Here is an 8897-nt window from a genome sequence, read left to right on the forward strand (position 1 = left end):
TCCAACTTCGGCCTGTACAAGGCAGGATTAGCCGGGAGACTTCTTCTAAACGAGGGCGCACTTCCAATTTTGCGTGGAATAGCTGCAGAACAGGGACATGTTTGTAGTTCTTTTGTAGATTAGGGTGAACTAGTGTGTGTTGTAGCAGTGTTTTGCCATTCAGAACGAGCTAGCATGCTACGGTTAGCCCCCTCGTTTTCGGCTAGTGACGTAGAAAGCCGTGCAGGTTTGGACCAGCTCACCAGGAGACTGAAGGCAGGACACATTCAGAAACCAGATCTCACTCAGAACACCATGGATGGAGTTTTTTCCAAGTCTGTATGCGTGTGGAAGCACCAGAGACACAAAATAACACCCCAAATCCTAGAAAAAAGGATTTTTTTTCATAATATGGGCACTTTAAATAAGCAAAACTTTAAGAAATATATACTTTTTTTAATGTTTATCCGAAGTGTAGTCAGAAGAGGCCATCCTGATGTCAATGGGGAGCCCGTTCCTAATAATGGGTGAGGAAAGGAAGAGGGAGGCATGAGTAATACAGAGTCAGATGGAGGGAAATTCCAAAACACCAAGTTCTTTGGGTATCCAGGAAAAAATCAAGTGTGAAGTACAGTTTGTAGATCCTATCAACGGTGAGTCATGAGATATTTGAAAGACAACGGACATGCATGCACGCACAGACACATGCAGCGATTCCTCGATTCCTAGTCCGATAAGTTAGCGGCACACTTCCACAGCCTAGTCTGAGTGGGACAAAGGAGCAGGTTTTCCCCCCGACACAATATAGTGTCTGGCTTTTTTTTCCCTCAACCTTTATCACGCAGTTGCTTAGTTTCATACAAATGTATTAAAGGAACACATCGACTTATCGGGACTTTGTCTTATTCCCCGTGTCCCCCAGAGTTAGAGAAGTCCATACATACCCTTCTCATCTCCGTGCGTGCTGTAACTCTGTCTGACGCCCCCATCGCTAGCTTAGCTTAGCACAGATCCAGGAGGTAACCGACTCCATCTAGCCTAGCCTAGCTTAGCACAGATCCAGGAGGTAACTGACTCCATCTAGCCTAGCCTAGCTTAACACAGATCCTGGAGGTAACCGGCTCCATCTAGCCTAGCTTAGCACAGATCCTGGAGGTAACCGGCTCCATCTAGCCTAGCTTAGCACAGATCCTGGAGGTAACCGGCTCCATCTAGCCTAGCTTAGCACAGATCCTGGAGGTAACCGGCTCCATCTAGCCTAGCTTAGCACAGATCCTGGAGGTAACCGGCTCCATCTAGCCTAGCTTAGCCCAGATCCTGGAGGTAACCGGCTCCATCTAGCCTAGCTTAGCACAGATCCTGGAGGTAACCGGCTCCATCTAGCCTAGCCTAGCTTAGCACAGATCCTGGAGGTAACCGGCTCCATCTAGCCTAGCTTAGCACAGATCCTGGAGGTAACCGGCTCCATCTAGCCTAGCTTAGCACAGATCCTGGAGGTAACTGGCTTCATCTAGCCTAGCTTAGCACAGATCCTGGAGGTAACCGGCTCCATCTAGCCTAGCTTAGCACAGATCCTGGAGGGTAACCGGCTCCATCTAGCCTAGCTTAGCACAGATCCGGAGGTAACCGGCTCCATCTAGCCTAGCTTAGCACAGATCCTGGAGGTAACCGGCTCCATCTAGCCTAGCTTAGCACAGATCCTGGAGGTAACCGGCTCCATCTAGCCTAGCTTAGCACAGATCCTGGAGGTAAGTGGCTTCATCTAGCCTAGCTTAGCACAGATCCTGGAGGTAACCGGGCCTCCATTTAGCCTAGCTTAGCACAGATCCTGGAGGTAACCGGCTCCATCTAGCCTAGCTTAGCACAGATCCTGGAGGTAACCCGGCTCCATCTAGCCTACGCGCAGCACAGACCCTGGAGGTAACCGGCTCCATCTAGCCTAGCTTAGCACAGATCCAGGAGGTAACCGGCTCCATCTAGCCTAGCTTAGCACAGACCCTGGAGGTAACCGGCTCCATCTAGCCTAGCTTAGCACAGATCCTGGAGGTAACCGGCTCCATCTAGCCTAGCTTAGCACAGATCCTGGAGGTAACCGGCTCCATCTAGCCTAGCTTAGCACAGATCCTGGAGGTAACTGGCTTCATCTAGCCTAGCTTAGCACAGATCCTGGAGGTAACCGGCTCCATCTAGCCTAGCTTAGCACAGATCCTGGAGGTAACCGGCTCCATCTAGCCTAGCCTAGCTTAGCACAGATCCTGGAGGTAACCGGCTCCATCTAGCCTAGCTTAGCACAGACCCTGGAGGTAACCGGCTCCATCTAGCCTAGCTTAGCACAGATCCAGGAGGTAACCGGCTCCATCTAGCCTAGCTTAGCACAGACCCTGGAGGTAACCGGCTCCATCTAGCCTAGCTTAGCACAGATCCTGGAGGTAACCGGCTCCATCTAGCCTAGCTTAGCACAGATCCTGGAGGTAACCGGCTCCATCTAGCCTAGCTTAGCACAGATCCTGGAGGTAACCGGCTCCATCTAGCCTAGCTTAGCACAGATCCTGGAGCTAACCGGCTCCATCTAGCCTAGCTTAGCACAGATCCTGGAGGTAACCGGCTCCATCTAGCCTACAGCTCCCAATAAGTGACAAAATAACGCCAACATGTTCCTATTTTATATTTTATATTATGTCGTGATTTGTAGAGTCACAGCGTGTACAAATAACAAGGTCTCATGACACACAGCCATCTTCTAACTGTATACATACTGGGAACTATATTCTCAGAAGGCGAAGCACTGCTACTTCTGCTACTTGGGCGGAGTGATTTGCTTGCAGCACCAGTTAAAGGTGCTCTAAGCGATGGCAAGAGTTTTTTAGGTTACAACATTTTTGGTCACATACAGCAAACATCTCCTCACTATCTGCTAGCTGCCTGTCCCCTGAACACACTGTAAAAAACATCTCCTCACTATCTGCCTGTCCCCTAACACACTGTAAAAAATATCTCCTCACTATCTGCCTGTCCCCTAACACACTGTAAAAAATATCTCCTCACTATCTGCTAGCTGCCTGTCCCCTGAACACACTGTAAAAAACATCTCCTCACTATCTGCTAGCTGCCTGTCCCCTGAACACACTGTAAAAAACATCTCCTCACTATCTGCTAGCTGTCTGTCCCCTGAACACACTGTAAAAACATCTCCTCACTATCTGCTAGCTGCCTGTCCCCTGAACACACTGTAAAAAACATCTCCTCACTATCTGCTAGCTGCCTGTCCCCTGAACACACTGTAAAAACATCTCCTCACTATCTGCTAGCTGCCTGTCCCCTGAACACACTGTAAAAAACATCTCCTCACTATCTACTAGCTGCCTGTCCCCTGAACACACTGTAAAAAACATCTCCTCACTATCTGCTAGCTGCCTGTCCCCTGAACACACTGTAAAAAACATCTCCTCACTATCTGCTAGCTGCCTGTCCCCTGAACACACTGTAAAAAACATCTCCCACTATCTGCTAGCTGCCTGTCCCCTGAACACACTGTAAAAAAACGAGGTCTCTGTAGACAGCCCAGGCTCCACAAACGCCAACAAAAACAAACTGGGCCAACCTGCACCACCAAACGTAACAAACAGTGTTCCAGCCAATAACAGACAAGAAGGATTTTGTGGGTGGGGGTTAGGGGGGGACGGGATGAGGAGGAGGGAGGAGCGAGCTGGTCTCGCACGTCAACAAGAAGTGACGTCACCCAACATCCCTTAGAGCACCTTTTAAATACTCAACGCTGTCTAACTTCCAAATACCGGTTTCACTGGGTGCTCAGCAATAAATCCGCCAATTGTGAAGTAGTTCGGATAAACTGTTCTCGAGATGTGTAAAAGACAACGGACACACACACACACACACACACACACACACACACACACATATACACACACACACAGGGTCCTCATGTTATAGTTTGATATGAACTCCAGATTTTCGGAGTAAGGGGCAGAGGCAGCAGGTGTTGATCCAACATGGACGTCAGCATGCTGACAAACAACATTCCTGCAGGAAAACACAATCAGGTCTCCGTCTGGAAACCTCATCAGGTCACGAGCGTACACACACACACACACACACACACACACACACACACTTGCATGTGCACGTGGAGGAGAATATAGTCATGATGTCACGTAGGACTATAGGTGAGTGGGTCAAGAAAACAGTGTGTGTGTGTGTGTATATGTGTGTGTGTCTGTGTGTATATATGTGTGTGTGTGTATATGTGTGTGTGTCTGTGTGTATATATGTGTGTGTGTGTATATGTGTGTGTGCGCCAGATGTTTCCTCCCCAGTGTTTACAGTCACACAGAAGCACCTCCAGCTCCGACCGCCCCTCTGTTGCGATTCTTTAGAAAGTGAAGAAGCATGTTGTCGAAAGCTGACGATAAATAATAGATCAAAATATAACAAAATGAATAATTAATGGAGGAAACTGAAGTCTTTTGGTTGCATCTGGACACAGTTACAACTGAAGCAATAACCAGTGCTCAAAGTACATCAACTAATTATATATAAATGTATCTTTTCTAACTCAACGCAGCAGTTTCACCTTCACCTCATTTCATTCAGCTCAGCTCCAACTTCCCTTCATCGCAACTCCAGCTTCCGCTGCCTGTTTAAGTTTACTTTACCTAACGTTTACTCGGGATGCACCGAATCCAGATTTTTGGGGTTGGTCTGAATCCTGAACCCCCTGGTAGAGATGGTGCTGACTCCTCCTCCCATCCTCAGTCCATGAACCCAGTAAACTCATGAATGAAGTAAACAGGGACTGTCCTTCCTTTGCTGTACCTCAAGTTGCTGCATCCTGGCTGCTGTCTGGAGATTCCTTCATGCACAACTCGTATTCTTTCTGATGTTTCAGACCAGATGTTGTAACAGCGGCCATGTTGTGTATAGTTTAGGGTCCTCGCCACCACCAGACCAATCAGCATTGCGAATTGAACATGTAGCTCACGTGTCAAACTCAAGGCCCCTTTGCGGTTTAGGTTCACAGCAAATTTTGGCCCGACTAGTTGTGCACCACACCAAAACAAAACGAGGAAACTGTTTTTCATGCTGTAATTATGCGACACTGCCGTGCAGAATTTGACAGATTTGCCGACTTTGAGACTCAGAATTCCCCGCAGACGCGGAGAGTTTTTTTTTAATATTCAGGCTGTGAAAAATTTAAAATGTTTGTTTTTCATGACTTGCTAAATTCTACGATGGCTAAGAAGCTTTTTTGCTGACTTTAGCCCTATTCGCACGGGATAAGTATTACCTGGTGACCTCCAGTCATTTGTAATAATCGCGGAGGTTGTCTGTGATCTTAATCCCGTGCGAATCGGTCATGTCTGTAATTTGTAAAGTAATAATTCCCCCGCAAATGACCTACCATATTTCGCCGAAAACGGAGGTCCTGTGATAATATTAGTCCCGTGCGAATCGGCACCTCTGTGATTTGGGGTCTAACTGGCTGCGTTGTCAATTATAAATGAAAAGTTTTGACATCATATCCGGGGGATAATGTCTGTAAATTTGAGTAAAATACAGACTTCAGTTATCCCGTGTGAATGCGCCAGACGAAATACAGACGTGTGGGGGTAATTTATAAACTACAAGAGGTCCCCAGGTAATACTTATCCCGTGCGAATAGGGCTCTAGTTGTTGTTTTATGTCGACCAAACCGTAGTTGGGAGAAAGCTGCATGAGACATGCAGTAAAACAAAGTGAACTGACTTTTTTCTGTTAAATAAAAGCATGTCAATAAACTCAACAAGTCTGTCCCTTATTGTGATCGTCATTTCCAGTGTGGCCCCTTAGTGAAATTGAGTTTGACACCCCTGATGTAGCTGGACTTGAATGGCCTTCTTCTGAATGAAAGTGCTGCCAAACAACAACTTGTTCTGCTCACCAGATCCATATTGTCCACTTCCTCACAGCCTGCTGCATTGAACGCTCCACCTACAGTACAGGTCAAAAGTTTGGACACACCTTCTCATTTAATGCGTTTCCTTTTTATTTTCATGACTATTTACATTGTAGATTCTCACTGAAGGCATCAAAACTATGAATGAACACATATGGAATTATGTAGTTAACAAAAAAGTGTGAAATAACTGAAAACATGTCTTATATTTTAGATTCTTCAAAGTAGCCACCCTTTGCTTTTTTATTAATAAGGGAAAAACTTCCACTAATTAACCCCTGACAAAGCACACCTGTGAAGGTAAAACCATTTCAGGTGACTACCTCATGAAGCTCATTGAGAGAACACCAAGGGTTTGCAGAGTTATCAAAAAAGCAAAGGGTGGCTACTTTGAAGAATCTAAAATATAAGACATGTTTTCAGTTATTTCACACTTTTTTGTTAAGTACATAATTCCATATGTGTTCATTCATAGTTTTGATGCCTTCAGTGAGAATCTACAATGTAAATAGTCATGAAAATAAAAAGGAAACACATTGAATGAGAAGGTGTGTCCAAACTTTTTGCCTGTACTGTACGTAAACACCTTCTGGTAATCAACGGCGCCGTCACTACGGCGACCAGCGTAGTTCATGGCCGACGGTGAAGCCAACACAAGGGTTAAGCGGCTCCGTGTCTCATAGTGCAGCACATTCAGCACCGTTAGCTTGACTCACAGAGCGTTATTGCTTTAACGAGCCGTTGACTCACACTGGAGGAAATCCCAACACTAGACAGTCGTCAGCCGGAGCCTGATGAGAGCGAGATGTCCTGCAAACATAACTATAATTTATATCAACAGGTTCGGTTATTAGTAGTCTATATTCTTGACGTTCCACTTCCGGGATTGCTCCGTTTCTTCCGGAAATTCCCCCCGGGTGTCCCTCTTTTTGGCCCAGATGTGCGCCCCCTTCCTCTGTCTCTGTGTTGGCGTTCTAACCTCCGGCTGATTTGTGAGGACTATGGTTAACTGGTCCTCAGATCTCTGCAGGGTAAATCCAGACAGCTAGCTAGACTATCTCTCCAATCAGAGTTTTCTGTTGCACGACTAAAACTACTTTTGAACGTACACACGTTCCACCAAAACAAGTTCCTTCCTGATGCTGTTTTGCAGAGACACCATGGCTCCGTCCGGCACCCAAGACCACTGTGATTGGTTTAAAGCAGGGGTCACCAACACGGGGCCCGCGGGCACCAGGTAGCCCCCCAAGGACCACATGAGTAGCCCTCAGGCCTGTTCTAAAAATGAAAATTGAATATTGATATTATCTGTTTCCCACCTTGTTGATAATTGTTGTGAGAAATCATTAACGTGATCAGTGTCTTCACATAGATGAGTAGCATTAATCATTAATAACCATATATAACTATTAATAATCATATATAACTATCATTAATCATTAATAATCATTTATAACGAAAGGCAAACTGAGTACAGTTGTTATTTCATAAGAGTGTATCAAACTGGTAGCCCTTCGTATGACTCAATACCAAGAATTAGCTCTCAGTTTAGAAAAGGTTGGTGACCCCTGGTTTAAAGAAATGCCAATAAACCAGAGCACGTTTCTCTCCCATCCCAGGAATGCTGTGTGTGGACTAGCCAGACCCTCCTCCGCAGCGCTGTGGAGGAAGGTCTGGCCAAGCGAGACTAGGTTACCAGAGACTTGGCCGAATACTCTCGTCCCGTGATCTGTGACCTATGACGGGATGTTGTCCAAGCTTTCCCTTTGTCTCATCATAGCACAACATATTATATATTATTTCCACGTGTTTGGCTGCGTTTGGCGGTGTTTTCGTGTGTGTGTGTGTGTGTGTGTGTGTGTGTGTGTGTGTGTGTGTGTGTGTGTGTGTGTGTGTGTGTGACTGACAGCTGCTGCGCTGCGTGGGAGGGCTGCTGGGATGCATCGGTGGCAGGACGTCCTGTCTCTTATCACTTCCCCTTTCGACACCATTGTTCTCCGAGCTGCAGGGAATATTCTCCTCCTCCCTCCCTTTTTTTTTTTTTTCCACATCAACTATTTTTATTATCCACAGCGACATGTCACCTGCCGTGGGTGTTTGGCACGTCAGGCGCGAGCGAGGCCTTGGCATTGTGTTTTTTTTGTCGGGTTGTTTTTTTGCGTTTGTCCGGTAATAATGTTTTGGCGCGTGGGGCCGGCCGGTTTGCTTCAGAGACGTCTTTAACGTTAGTGTTTTTATGTGTCGGAAATCTAAGGTGTGTGACTTCACTGTCCTGTGGTACAGCAGACACAAAGGAAACTGTGTTTGTGAGCAACAGGAGCTTTGAGACCACACCTTCTGCTTTACTGCAGCGGGAGTTCTTCGTTCACTAACGTGCTGAACGTGACTCACTCTCTCCGTTTGTTTAGTTTTTACCACCGATGTGTCAAGAGTGGGTGACGATGCCTCTGTATCCTTCTCTAAAGTAAAAGTGTGCTCTGTCATGGCTGTGGCATGAAAGCCAAATTGCAGAAACACTAAGATGAGCTCATTCGAAAGGTCCCCCTTATGTCTGAATGGATTCCCCTCTGTGATTTTTTTTTTTTTTTTGGGCAAATGAAGGAAGACTAAAACATGCAGAAGGGGACGTAGAGAAGGGAATTTCTGGCGCACCTAAACCTACTCCCAAGGTGCTCGGAGAAGAGAAAAACTCCAGCGACAACTTTATTGTCAAACTAAAGTGTTTGGGCATGTGGTCTTCATCAGGTTTTCATTAGGGGACTTAAAAATGTGTGAAACACAAGGCTTTCGTGTCCTGGAAGAAGTTAAGGAGAAAACACAAGACTTTCACCCAGGAAACAGGTGTTCATGTCCTGGAAGAAGTTAAGGAGAAAACACAAGACTTTCACCCAGGAAACAGGTGTTCATGTCCTGGAAGAAGTTAAGGAGAAAACACAAGACTTTCACTCAGGAAACAGGTGTTCAT

The sequence above is a fragment of the Perca fluviatilis genome, chromosome 17 (assembly GCF_010015445.1).
Source record: "Perca fluviatilis chromosome 17, GENO_Pfluv_1.0, whole genome shotgun sequence".
NCBI lineage: Eukaryota > Metazoa > Chordata > Actinopteri > Perciformes > Percidae > Perca > Perca fluviatilis.